The sequence below is a fragment of the Alosa pseudoharengus genome, unplaced genomic scaffold (genome assembly GCF_046254945.1).
Source record: "Alosa pseudoharengus isolate Yale_2024_CS ecotype anadromous, Long Island Sound unplaced genomic scaffold, YU_APseudo_1.1 YU_APseudo_1.1_scf_8, whole genome shotgun sequence".
NCBI lineage: Eukaryota > Metazoa > Chordata > Actinopteri > Clupeiformes > Clupeidae > Alosa > Alosa pseudoharengus.
The window spans coordinates 12,621,718-12,636,251 of record NW_027468870.1 but is presented as its reverse complement, the minus strand read 5'-3'; the positions used below and the strand labels follow the sequence as shown (position 1 = coordinate 12,636,251).

Here is a 14,534-nt window from a genome sequence, read left to right as displayed (position 1 = left end):
TGGGGTGGGGGGTCGTCGGATCTAGAGTAATTTATGCTCATTAGGCGCCGAGAGCCCGAATTAATATCTGCGTCTTGACACGGTGTGGAAATGGAATATTACATGACCGCGTGACAAAACGTCATTAAATATTCAGACTATTTTTAATTAGCCGCCCCTCTGTAGGAATGACAGTGTGCTTGCATACGTGTATGTGTGTGTGTGTGTGTGTGTGTGTGTGGCCATGCACAGATGGAGGCGCAGGAGTTTTAATACCCCACCCCTCTTCATCTCCTCCTCCTCTCTTTGGCACAGAGCGTGCAGGACCCTGGTCCGTCTCGCTACTTTCTTCTTTCTGTGTTTTTCCACTGACTTTGGCCTGTCAATCCATCCGATTAGAGAGAGGAGTGGTTTCCCTTTTTTGCCTTTGCTTTTGAGGAGAAAGCTACGGCGCAGCTTAAAGGACATTATGAAAACACCCTCAGGCTTCATGTAACAGGATTAGAGTCATCCCATCGCCTACATCCAGACTTGGGCTAATAGGCTTTGGGATTGTGCAACATACTTCATTAGGAAAGTGTGTGTGTGTTTGTGTGTGTGTGTGTGTGTACACTGAATGCATGCCTGGTCATGCTGTTTTCTACCTGTATCTGCATTAAATGTCACCCTTTTATGTCTCCATTTTTGACGTTGCAGGCAGAATACTGTATGTGTTATGTTTGTACGCGTACATGGATGTGTGTGTGTGTGTGTGTGTGTGTGTGTGTGTGTGTGTGTGTGTGTGTGGTGCATCCCAATAACTTTGAATGTCCTTTCTGTAACTCTCTCTGTTGACCATCTCTCTATCTCTCCACAGGACTCGAGTGGCCGTGTGCAGGTGGTGCTGTTGGCCTCCTCGTCCATGACCTGCGTGCCTGGCACCTGTAAGTCCCCTCCTTCCGCCTCCCAACTGCCTGACTGTGGTTTGGGGAACAGGTCTGCTCAGCTATCCCCATGTTCTCTATGTTCTCACTCCAACACAAAATCAAGTGCATCACTGATGGATCAGATCCATCGGATTGGATGTAGAGGATTGATTCTAATATAATCAATATACTTTCAAAAGACCCATTTTAGACCAATGTACAAATTAGTTTAGTCTTAAAACTATAACAGCAGTTACTGTTTGTGCCTCCTTGAGTCAGTTTGGTTTTCTATTTGAAACTAAAGAGCCAAACCTAGTTTGCTTTCTATTTGGTGTCTATTCCCCTTTATTTCCAAAGAGCCAAACTTAGTTTGGTTTCTATTTGGTTTCTATTTCCCTATATTTCCTGATGGTTCAAAATGACGTAGTGAGTCGATTAATTTTCACAAGGGTGTGTCTGCTGGTGGGGGTGTCTGCTGGTGCATAACTCGGCTGACTTTTGGCTGCATGACTCGGTAGACTTCTGGAATACAGCTTCTTCACAATGGACATTATACATTAATAATGTCCTGACATGGAGCTTGAGAAGGAGTTTGCACGCACAAATTATCACTGGTCCATTCAGCTTTCATAGGGCTTTTTCCCCTGACGTAGACCAAGTGTCATCTGTAAAGTATGGGTCCATTCACACTTTCACTATTAGCTTGTAGTTCACATATTCTCACTCTGTGGATTTCTTGCAGAATCACAGTAGCTTTTCATCCCACCAAATACGCATTGTTCCCTTTATTACTGATGGTAAATCTTACTAGTAATGGACAAAATTGTAAGGTCATATTTTACTGAAATATTAAATTATATATTTAAAAAATAGATGAATTTATATAAACAATTAATGCATGTTGATAAAAAAATAACAGTAAATAATCAAGAATATACTCACTGTTGTGTTTTCAGCTTGGACTCTTAACGCACATCTCAACTAAACAGGCTGGTCTTCCATATGAGACAATTTTGTCCCAAGACACGCTAGTCTCACTGTGTGGTCATAGAAGGCCAGTAGGTCAGACAGGAGTGTCCCCAGACTCTGCCTTAGCTGTCCTTCAAAAAGACCCCCAAATCAGCACCCCACCCCCCACCCCCCAATCGCTCCTGTCATGGCTCCACCTCGCTCCGCTCCTGCGACATAATGATTCCATCATTAACCTCCAGTGTTATTTATGACCGTCATTGTTTTTGGTAACAGTGGTATTATTTCCTGTCTTCAATCATCATGTGTTTCTATATAGACAATGAAAGCTAGTGAGAGGATGGATTACCGGCTGCTTTAGATGGGGGTCCCAGCCAGCCATTGGGATCTGAGGGGGTTGGTGGTGGTGTGGTGTGCAGGGTGGGGCGACGGGGGAGGGCGGGGGGCAGTGTGTGGTATGTGAAGGGTAATCAGCGGAACTCCTCTGCCTGGGAGTGGGGATTGAGTGGGGGATGAGAGCGGGCAGCCCAGCCCAGCCCAGCGCGCTTCCCAGAGGGAGATGGATAGTTGCCGCTCAGCCCCGGAGTAATGCAGTCTCTCCTCAGTGCATTACTCCATGCTGATGCACCTGACACACACACACACACACACACACAGAGTGAGAGAGCTGAAATATACATACAAACACAGTCGATGACACATATCATTACACTATAAGGAACTCTCAAAAGGTGGACCCGTACACACACACACACACACACACACACACACTCATACACATGCTATACACACACATGCACAAAGTCACTGTGTGAAGGAGGTGCAGAGACATATTGATAGTCTTATGCATATACATTCGTGGAGGCTCTTTCATTGAGGAAAGGGAGGAACACCCTCTCTAAAAATTTTGAGAAAAAACAAAAATATATAACATGAATTACTAATCTGATAAATTACTGTTAATGTTACTATTTGAACACTTTGAATGAACAAAAATAATTTCCCTAGGTCAAAATGCCAACAGCACCCCCTATCGCAATTGCTGTATGGAGGAGCTTCCTCCTCAAGCCCCTCATTGAAGTCAATTATAAACACCTCAGACCCTGTGAAATAAAGAGTAAAATGAAATCAGAGGACATTGTCCATCTTTTATACATTCAACTACAGTGCGAAGGTTAGGATCAAAGCAGCAGGAAGACCAGTTCCAAAAATTCATATTCCAAAAAAAGATGGTAAGGCTTTTGAATGCTACATACTACATACATACTAACTGGTAGCACAGGTAGGCTACTGAATGCTACATACTACATACATACTAACTGGTAGCACAGAAAACAATCGGCCTACTGCTGGACTGTCACAAACTTGGACAGTTCAGGGATTTGCTGATACAAAAAAAATGTTATTTATGCTTTGTTATAATCATCCAAGTTATGCCTTAACTAAACAAATGTTAATAATGTTCTTGTTGTTAATATGTTTTTGTTTTCACCATTCTTACTGTATCTTTGGATGGTGACATCGTTAATAAATGTTTCAGACGATGATGCATTCCTTTAATTACGTCTTCAATGACATTTGCCTTTCGAGTATAAATTCCCACTTAGCTATTAGGTCTACAACCTGTCTTTAAATTATAGCGATTTGGCTTTAAAACAATAGCATGTTACAAATAACCACATTTAAGGTCTATTTTTTAAATAGTAAATAGTTACATGGTTTTATAAAACAAGTGTCTATTTTAGTATAATACTTTTGCTAATACTTTTTAGTATAATAATACTAAAAACTTTTTTGCAAATGTATTACATTGAGCAAAACCTCCTTTCCATAATTTTGCACATCTGGAAAACAGAGTATTAGACCTACATATCTTTCCTGACTTCCCAGACCTAAATTTACATTTATTTACATTTACATGTATTAATTTAATAGACACTATTATCCAAAGTGACTTATATATTTCAATTATATACAAGTCCATTGTCCCTGGAGCAATTTGGGGTTAAGTGCCTTGCTCAAATGCACAATGGTGGAAGCCAAGAATTGAACCCACAACTTTTCTGGCTACTGCATGGTAGCCTAGCTCCTTAGCTCAGACCACCCCTAAGAATGTCAGAACAGCTTTTATAGCACAACATTACCAGTTAAAATACTACATACATACTGCTGCTTTAAATGTGTCTGGGTAGGTGGCCTACATACTCTATTGTTCACATATGCCACCAACAACATCACAACCTCACATTTGCCACCAACACCAATCAAGCGCACCTTCCTTTCTCTGTTATTTTTATAACCACTAGCCGCCACTGGTATGTATACACATGTAGACATATAACAACATTAACAATCGCTTTCTGATCTGCATCTTTTAGATTTTCAGGCATTTTTTAACCCATTCACCACACCTTCACTCCCTCCGGTTATCCCTGTTTGAAGTCGAATCCTTTTCACTCGTGTGATTGTTGGATACTTCATGGAGATGCTTGAGTTATCTATTTGAATTCTGCACAGAAGCCTACAAAACTAAAGCATTTACATATTCTTGGCAACAAAAACAGCTGCATTGATAATTGGTGTGCACCAAGCTAACTGATTTGGAATGGCTGAGCGTGTTCAACCTTACCTCCGTATTCCCATTGTGTGTCTCCCCACAGGCACCGAGTGGTATGCCACACACACACACACACACACACACACACACACACACACACACCACAAACACATGCACACACACGCACACACACATTTGCTATCTCTCAAATACTTTCTTTCTCTTTTGCGCACTCTAACACACACACACACACACACACACACATACACACACACACACACACACACACACACACACACACACACACACATACACACACACATACACACACACACACACACACACACACACACACACACACACACACATACACACACACACACACACACACACACACACACACACACACACACACACACACACACACACACGCACACACACACACACACACACACACACACACACACGCACACACACACACACACACGTGGTTGATAATCTGTCTCTCTGGTGGCAAATGGTGGCTGTGGTTGTTTGGGCCCTGAGCAGAGAAAGCAGAGCCCCCCCCCCCCCTCCCTGCCTCTGCTCCTCCCTCTGCCCCTTCTCACCACATCCACATGGTTAGGAGAAAGACAATGATTTCCTGATTATTATTACTATTATTATTATTATTATTATTATTATTACTATTATAACTATTATTTTTACTATATTATTGTTGTTGTTGTTGTTCTATGTTGTGATGGCAATGTCCCTTGTGTCCACGGTGCCTTGGGCTGCGACTCACCTCTCGTCCCGTTGGGGAAGACCCTTTTTTGTCTTCCTTTTCTTTCGTTCCTTTCTCCTCTCCTCTCGTCTGTTTCTCCCCCGTGTCTCGCTGTGCGGCTCCCAAGGCTGCCATGGGTCTCTTTGAACCGGAGAAAGAGCAGAAAAACAACAGAGACAGAGAGAGAGAGAGAGAGAGACACAGAGAGAGAGAGAGAGAGAGAGAGAGAGAGAGAGAGAGATGAGGGGCCTTAAAGAAGTGGCCAACCTCCAGAGGATTGCTTTGGGACGGCTCCACGGATCCCACCCCTGCGACTATTAAACAGGGCAGCCTAAATCCTCTCCTTAAGGCCTGTGACTCGCCGCTTTGATGGTAGTCTTCAGTGCTCACCAAACAAAATAAAAGACACATACTTTGTGTCTCATATGCATACACACACACACACACACATACACACACACACACACACACACACACACACACACACATACACCCATGCATACATGGACACACACACACACACACACATACACCCATGCATACATGTACACACACACACACACACACACACACACACACACATACACCCATGCATACATAGACACACACACACACACATACACCCATGCATACATGTACACACACACACACACACACATACACCCATGCATACATGTACACACACACACACACACACACACACACACACATACACCCATGCATACATGGACACACACACACACACACACATACACCCATGCATACATGTACACACACACACACACACATACACACACACACATACACCCATGCATACATGGACACACACACACACACACACACACATACACCCATGCATACATGGACACACACACACACACACACACACACACACACACATACACCCATGCATACATGGACACACACACACACACACACACACACACACACACACACACACACACACACACATACACCCATGCATACATGGACACACACACACACACACACATACACCCATGCATACATGGACACACACACACACACACACACACACACACACACACACACACATACACCCATGCATACATGGACACACACACACACACACAGACACCCATGCATACATGGACACACACACACACACACACACACACACACATACACACACACACACACACACACATACACCCATGCATACATACACACACACACACACACTCACACACATACACCCATGCATACATGGACACACACACACACACACACACACACAGATATCTCAGCCCTTATCACAACGGAGAGCTTTTTGTCTTTGTCTCTTATCCTGGTTCCGTGTAGCAGAGCACTCAACATCTAGACCCTGAGGAAGCTGACCTACAGCTCTCCAAATCTATAGCAGATTTCATCTCACTGCTCAAATCTGTGGGGTGGACCACAGGAGATTAGCACGGAAAGACCGACTAAAGTGGAGACAGACGTCTCCAGACGACCCAGTTTCAGCACGAATCACTGGGATAGAGTTAGTGCTGATTATGAATAGTGTCCTATCCAGCTGCTTTGTGTTTAGCTGATGGAGGTGATGAGATGAGAAATCAGGCTTTTTTCTCTTGCAGAGCCAAAATGTTAAATGGAGGGCATCATTGTCAATGTGTACTATATGTGGCTCCATGTGACACCAGCTGACATATTTGGCAAAAAAAAAGTCATGAAAACTTTATATTTTTTCTGAGTTCTGATTTCTGAGCAAAGGCATGCACTTCATCAGTATCCTCAACTAACAGTGATCCCTGCCACTGAACCTATCATTGTGGTCTTGGTTTGACCATATTGCATAAGTGTGATGAGTGAAACGTCTATCATTGGTGTCCTGTTTTGTAATCTCCCGTCGTCTTAGATCTGGTGCACCTCCAGATCTTCTGGCCACAGTTTGAGACACCTCACACCCGTACTTTCCACATTATACTATATAACCCCCAGCCCCAGAGAGGAACCATTCAAAGGTGAGAATGCCCCCCCCCCCAAAAAAAAAAAAACCACCCCAACATCATCCCACCGGCCCATTTCCTCTGAGCGTCACCTTCAAACCTTAGCGTTCCGTACCCAGGTCTCGCCTCACCCCTTCTCTTCCGTAAATCAATTCTCCCTTCCCATTGGGAGAAATCAAGAGCGTTGCCCATGGTTACCTCGCAGATGCTGAGACGTCATATATTTTCCCCCTCCCCGGAGGACTTAACCAAGCCTGTCGTCTCTGTCACCGCGCCATCGTTTACCTTTTTCCTCCCCTCCCTCCATCTCTCCCTCTCTCCCTCCCTCCATCTCTCCATCTCTCCCTCGCCTCTAAAGAAGAAAGATATAGTCGGCCCCAGAGTTGGTTGCAGTGGCGGTGACATTCATCGGGCAGGCCGCGCGATGAGACATTATCGGCAATAACACTGGTTGATATTGATGGTGGCACGGCGGGCCTGGTGTTAGGCACTTGTGCCATTGATCCCCATTACGCGCTGTCAGACGCCGCTCGGCTAGCTGATAGTAATTTAGAGAGTGACCTCCAAGGTGACCCCACGCTCCGCACACGTATAAAAATAGCATCTCCAATTACCAGTGTGTGATAGGTGTTAGCGCTTCTTTGCATTGAGTTGTACTTGTAGAGATTGTAGATGGATGTGCTGTTTATGTGTGTAAAGCCTAGTAAACATGGCAAGCCCCTTGGCTTTATATTAAATTTAGTAAGCATATATTAAAGTAAGCTTCAATTGGTATATTGAGATGAGTGGATCAGAGATCTATACGCTAGTTTTCCCCTGATGTCCACACAGTGCAGGTGAGCATTTCTCCAGCATTCAAGAGAAAGTGTGTGTGTGTGTGTGTGTGTGTGTGTTTTGGGGGGGGGGCATGGAATATCTTCTCCCCACTGTCTGTCAAAGAGACAAAGTCATCAGACCTCAGATGACTCTGAGATGGAAGCCGATCTCTCTCTTTCTGTCAAACACACACACACACACAGTATTCCCTGGGTTACTGTTATTATTCTCCCATCATCCTCTTCATCTCTTCTCTCTGTTTCTTCTGGACTCTTTGTTCTCTCTCTCTGTCTGTCCCTTTCTCTCCCTCTCTCTCTCTCCCTCTCTCTGTACATCTGTGACTGTTTGAGCCTGGTGAGTCTAGCTCAGGTGGGCTGCGCTGGCTCGCCAGTGGACCACCCTTTCTATCACAGGAATGAGGTAGTACTATTTTAATTAAAATGTCAGGACAAGTACTGCGGGAGTTATCCAGGATGAATCGCCAGATAAGGGGAGCAGTCGGCCAGAACAGGTCAAAGAGACAAAGTCACCTGAACAACAGATCCACGGCCCCCCTCCCGCCGCACACACACACACACACACACACCTTGCTCCTGTCCCATCCATCCTCTGAGGTTGAGGACCGAGGGTGGGGGGACATTCAGAGTTGAGGGGGGGGGGGTTGAATGGTGTGTGTGTGGGGGGCATGACAGGGGTGATTGGGTTTGGGTAGAGGTGTCACGGATGGGGCGCGGCGCCGGTGCGGCACGGTGATGGTTTGGGAAAGATGGACGACACGCTGAGGGGAACTTATTATTCTTTTTCCAATTTTGAAAAGGGGGAAAAAGAAAGAAATGTGCCCAAAGGGACCCAAAGAGGTGATGTGGGAAGAGGCCCTGTCTGTGCTTTTGAAGCTGTGCATGTGTGTCTGTGTGTGCGTGTGTTTGTGTTTATGTGATTGTCTGTTTATGTGTGTGTGTGTGTGTGTGTGTGTGTGTGTGTGTGTGTGTGTGTGTGTATGTGTGCATGAACTGGCGATGTGCCAGTTTGTGTTAGATGTGCTTGTTACTGGAGAGGTGTGAAGCTGTGCCACGGTGTTACGGTGTATAATGGGCCCGCCTGTATGATAATCTGACATTTCTCACGTGTGTTTTCTCTGTGTGTATATGTGTGTGTTTTGGGGGGGGGGGGTGTGTGAGTGTCTGTGCACACCTTATTTGTTTGGCCCGGGTGTTTGGACAACTAGTCTACAGACACGCTTGTAAGCACACACACACACACATTTGTATTTGTGTTTGTTCACACGTGAGCATTTGTTTTGGTGGAGTAAATGCCATGGGAGGACCCTTTGTACTGTCTCCACTCTGGATGCTCTATGACCGTTATTACCAAAGCATTTTATTTTTGTGTGAACTGTAAGTGCAGGAATCAGTATACCAAAAATCCTTCTGGACAGCATAAACATTTTGAAGCTGTGACCATGTGCTTATGTGAGCATTCGCCTTAAATGCTGACCCCTTCTACCACGAGTGAATTAATGTGAGTGTGTGTCCTGTGTGTGTGTGTGTGTTCGTGGGGCGGCGAGGTGGCCAGTTGATCTTCTTTTTTTTTGGCGTAAGTACCGTTAAACATTGATACCGCCACACCTCTGCTCCTCTCCAAATTAACCAAATCACTGTGCCCCCCAAGCCTAGGGGAGGAACACGCGTTATAATTGTGTGACATTTTGGTAATGACCGCACTGACATTTCAGACTGACACCTTTTTTTCCTCCCCTCTCTTTCTTTGCCTTTCTTTTTTGGGGGCCCTTGTACTTAAAGGGTAACGATACAGAGTGACAGATTTACACTTTGTGGAAAAAAAAGGAGGGAGAGAAAGAGCAAAGGAGCGAAGGAGGGTGGGCGGGAGTAAAAGATGCGTCGGCGCCAAATTAAGCGTGCCTTTTGTTTGATGGCACTTCCGATGGAGGTTGCTAACACATCAAGGGGTGTCAGACAGCGAGGGGAACAGGGCAAACAGTGCTTGAAAAGACAATGCTGCTCAATGCGTGTGTGTGTGTGTGTGTGTGTACTGGTGTGCGTGCGTGTATACCACAAAAACTAAATGTCAGTCTATGAATACACACAAAGATATCTGTTGCATTGGTTCAAAATGTGTGCAATGATACGTAACGTAAACATACAGTATAGGAAAAAATAATATAAAAAATAGTGCTTTGATCATTGTTTTGAGTCTATCAAGCAGTTTTGAAGATAGTGGACAATTAAGTTCCAATGAAATCAGTGAAACACAAAAGATAAACTTTGTATTTTAACATGTGCTGTGTAGACGCTGGGATGGTAAGAGTGTACCAAGGAGGTTGACAACAAGCATAATGGGTTATTCTGTGACCTCTAGCTTTTATGATCCACCTCTAACTCAGCTGACCCCTAGAACCTTTCTTCCTGTCCGGACTCTCCCCTTTTAGATTACAATCTTGACAATCCTCAAATGAAAAGGAAAGAAATGATATGTCTGATTGAGACACTTGCGACACCTCTGATTGCTTCTGTGCCGGCAATGAAAAGAACCAGTGGGCGATGTGTACCATCATGCTGGACACCTCAAGGATGGACGGCAGCTGCTTCGTACGTCTGCACTGGGCCCAACACAAGCCTAGGCTGGGATTCCTATATGAAGATGATGAGCAGCAGCCTTCTTCGCTCCTAAATTCAGAAGGAATTGGTGTGTGTGTGTGTGTGTGTGTCTGTGTTTTATATTTCATGGAATGTCATGTTAGTTCTTCAGTGCTTTCCCACTACTGTAACAGAGATTGTTGTCCTTTTCATTTTGAATCAGCAGAATACCTAAAGGTGGCATAACGGTTACATTACATTTACATTGCGACCCTTACATTTGTGTGCGTGTGTCTGTGTGCATGTGTGTTTCTACAGGCCGAAACACATTTTCTCCGTCAGATCCTCCCTGAGTTCTGCCCACCCGCCCCTGGCGCTGATGACATCCTCCAAAAGGGAGAGGGGCCCTCAGGGGTGGCCGCTGGCTTCGAGGGGACCGCCCAGACCGAGTCGGGCTCGCCGAACAAGAGAGAAGACGAGGACTCCAAGAGCCAACCAGAGGCAACGGACAAGGTGGCGGCAGAGTTGGAGGAGCAGGGGGGGGGGGGCGTTGCCACTCAGGAAAGGGCCGAAGAGACAGAGCAGGAGGATAGCCCTCCATCTGAAGAGTGGACGTCAGACATGATCACCTCAAAGCTGCTCCTCCCAAGCCACCACCAGCCACCTGCAGTATCATTCATACCCCTTCAGCGTGCAGAAATAATGCCACCACTAGCTATGGTCAGAGAGCGTCATTTGATTTGATTTGATTTGCATTACGCTTCAAAAAGAGAGAACATGAACACATACCTGTGTCTCTGTCAGTACACATTATCACAGTAGTATTTGTGTGAAATGAAACCCGACACATTATCAGAAATGTTCCACTAATCCAGGGCCAGGACCTCATTTACTAAATGGTTGGTCTTTTACAATGATCTCCATTTTCACGGATGGTTTTGCTGCTGGTAGTTAAGTTGTTCCAGTGTTAGTTAAATCACATCTCTTCAGTCACACCTGGCTAACAGAATAATTGTCATGATACTACATCTTTACTTGACATTGGTTCATTCCAGAAAATTCTTAACTATGAAGTTGCATATTTCATTGTTCATTTCTAAATATCTTCTAAACATTTCATAAAGGTATGAGTCCCTTTTCTTACATATTCTTTTTAAAAATGTATAATTCATGTGTTTCCCATTTATGGTCTCATTTTTATTTAATATATTTTCTCAGTAGGCTACTTGCTTTAAACTATTATTATGACCGCCGCGCAGCGAAGCGGCGGTCATATAAGTTTAGTCAGATTTTTTTTTTTTTTTTTTTCGCATGTCCAAATTTCTGTCAAGGATTCCCGGGACACTGAAAGACCGGGGTAGACGAAACTTGGTGGGCATGTAACCCCACATGGATAGCATGGAACCATCGTTTTTCGTTTTGATCTGTAGCCCCCCCGCTGGACTGCACCCCCCGAAAGGAGGGTAGGGCAGACACAGTTTTCTGTGAATATCTCGAGAACCGTAAGGTTTAGGAGGACCATTTTTTTTTGTATGTTGATCTCAAGGGGCCATGTCAACCCATTTCATAACCACTCATTTCATGTATAGCGCCACCTAGTTAAACACAAAAAAGTAAAAATGAGGTGTAGGTGTAATGAAGTGTAGGATCATTATGACACCCTCTGAATAGACGCCAAGTTTCGTGGAATTCCGTTCATGGGGGGCCACACAATAAATTAATTTATGTTACTATACACCAACTGGCCTGGCCGGAGACAGTTTTCTGTGAATATCTCGAGAACCGTAGGGCCTAGGAGGTCCACCTTTTTTTTGTAAGTTGGTCTTAAGGGGGCATGTCAACCCATCCCACCCAAAACTGCACGAAATTGAAAGTGTAGGATCATGACACCCTCCGAATGCATGCCAAGTTTTGTGAACTTTCGTTCATGGGGGGCCTTACAATAAAATAATTTATGTGTACATTTAGTGACCGTACACCAACAAGGATTCCCGGGACACTGAAAGACCGGGGTACACGAAACTTGGTGGGCATGTAACCCCACATGGATAGCATGGAACCATCGTTTTTTGTTTTGATCTGTAGCCCCTCCGCTGTACTGGACCCCCCGAAAGGAGGGTAGGGCAGACACAGTTTTCTGTGAATATCTTGAGAACCGTAGGGCCTAGGATGACCAATTTTTTCCGTATGTTTGCCTCCAGGGGTCATGTTAACCCATTCCATGTGCACACATGTGCATAAACAGGTACACACGCACACACATACATTCACAGTAATCATACGTATGACACATACTCACACAGTAGACTACGCATGCATGCACATGTACAAACACACATACGCAGGCAAACACACAAGCACACACACACACACACACACATAAATAAACATAAACATGTACACGCACACATGCACACAATTCAAGAATTTCTCAGAATTATGAACAGGCAAGATGGGGGTCGGGTTGTATAAAATGAATTTTACATGTGAAATCTATGAACTAATCATGTTTTGGTACTTGTTGTCTAGCAGATACCAGTGAGAATTGAGTGTGGATAATGCAATTTAGTGAGACAGTTAGAATCATATAGGCCTTTCAGCGTGATTTATTTTTGTGGAAAAAATGTGCTGGACTGGGCGGCGGTCATATTTTGTACCGCTCTGCGGTACATCTAGTTATTATTATTTTATTTATTTTATTTTCTTGAAAACAATGCACAGTTCCTCTGCCATGGTGCCTTGAGTTCACCAGAGTTCTGAAATTTCTACCCCCTGATGGATTATTCTTCATCACAGAGAAAAGATTATGATAGTTCACTCACACACAAATACTGTTATGGAATGTACAGTAACATTGTAATACTTGTGAAATGCCTTCAATAGACATCATGACAGTCTATTGCAACACTAAAAAAATCCATGTTGATTCAGTAAGGTGGTTGCTATGGACTTGGACATTACAGACACTATACTGTGATATTCCTTTTTCTCAGAAGATACTAGAGCAGCCTCACAACATGACATTGTGTTGAAACATCATTGTGACTTGTTATACTCTTGATGTTAGGCCACCCCCTTTCTCAAAAGCACAGACCAGTCAGTCCAAATTGTTCTGTTGGAGGATTTGATATAGGCTAGGGAAGGAAGCTTAATGTCATCATGTGTAGACTACATACTATGTGTTACCTTCAAAATATGTACTGAACACTGTATGTGTACTTGGAACTCTCAAACAGAAGTATTATTTATTTACTTTATTTAATTTGAAATAATGTGCATCTTTGGTTTGTGTATTTCATATTGAGTATGAAAAGTTGTCTCCGTTTTACCTGTTAGTTTATTGTGTCTAATTTGATTCCACTTTCCTTGCCTCGAATCGTTCATCTTGTTAATCATGTAAAATACTGAATAGCCTATGTGTCTCAGAAGTATTTTGAGAAAAGAATACACAATTAAAAAAATAAAAAAACTCCGGAAAAACTTTAACTGAGAAAAAGGCAAGGTGACAAAGAGCGTGTAAGAAAAACTGTTGTGAAATGGCACGTTGCTCTTGCAGCCAGGTGCAAACGAATCTCCGCATAGAATCGAATATAAGTGTAACGGCGCGCGCTCTGTCGCAGCAGCTGTTCGCAGGTGTGCCGATGTGCCGTGAAAGTTTCCTGAGTTTCCAAACAAACACTTGCAATTTAGCCAAAACGACAGCAAGGCTGTATGAGAGACTATCGGAGAGAAAGGGGGGAGAGAGGGGAGGGGGCGTGTGATGACATTTGGTTTACCGTGCCTTTGCAAGGACAGATGGCTAATTATGGTTGCGAACGCGTAAGTCCCATACTCCCGGCTGAGCTCTTTGTTTCTCTGGAATTTGATAGCAGTTCTGTTGAGGGTATTTACTGACTCTGGCGGGGATGAATCGCTTAGGCCCGCAGCAGACTCAGCCCAAGATAGGCAAAACATGGACTC

At 44.1% G+C, this 14,534-nt stretch overlaps 1 pseudogene; it reads left to right on the top strand.

The window, feature by feature from the left end:
- LOC143112593 (rab proteins geranylgeranyltransferase component A 2-like) overlaps positions 1-13,577 on the top strand; it is a 29,452-nt pseudogene extending 15,875 nt beyond the window's left edge.
- The last annotated feature ends 957 nt before the right edge of the window (positions 13,578-14,534 follow it).